A 518-nucleotide genomic window follows, 5' to 3' on the forward strand; every position below is an offset into this window, starting at 1 on the left:
TAATTACCCCTGAAAGGTTGCACAGAAGAATCCGAGATAATACAGAAGGGAGTGTCCTGCAGGCGCAGTGATGGAATTTGTTCAGGGTTGCGTAAGTGTAAGAGATGACCAGCATTTCTTACCACCTGTCCCCAGAGCAGATCCCCACTAGCCAGTGCAGACCCTGCTCTGGAAGCATCCCTGCTCCATACAGCAAGCCTCGGCACTTTGTTCAGGGTCTGAAATTCCCCTCACTGTCAGCACCCCTGCAGAAGCAAAGTGTTGCAATGTGGGCCACGCTTAAACCATCCATTAAATCTAACTTCGTTCACCATATTGTAAATGGTATTAAAAACACCAACCAAAAAAGACCTTACTGCACGATATAGCAGAGAAAATTCTTGGAGATCCCAGAATGACAGCACTTAACAGCTAAAGCATTAGAAAAGTGCTTTCTAAATAGCAAGGAGGATTGTACTTCACTAGTTTAAGTACTTCACCCAAGAGGACAGAGCAACGCACACATCTGAAGACAACTG

This window comes from Cygnus olor, chromosome 24, assembly GCF_009769625.2.
Source record: "Cygnus olor isolate bCygOlo1 chromosome 24, bCygOlo1.pri.v2, whole genome shotgun sequence".
Lineage (NCBI taxonomy): Eukaryota > Metazoa > Chordata > Aves > Anseriformes > Anatidae > Cygnus > Cygnus olor.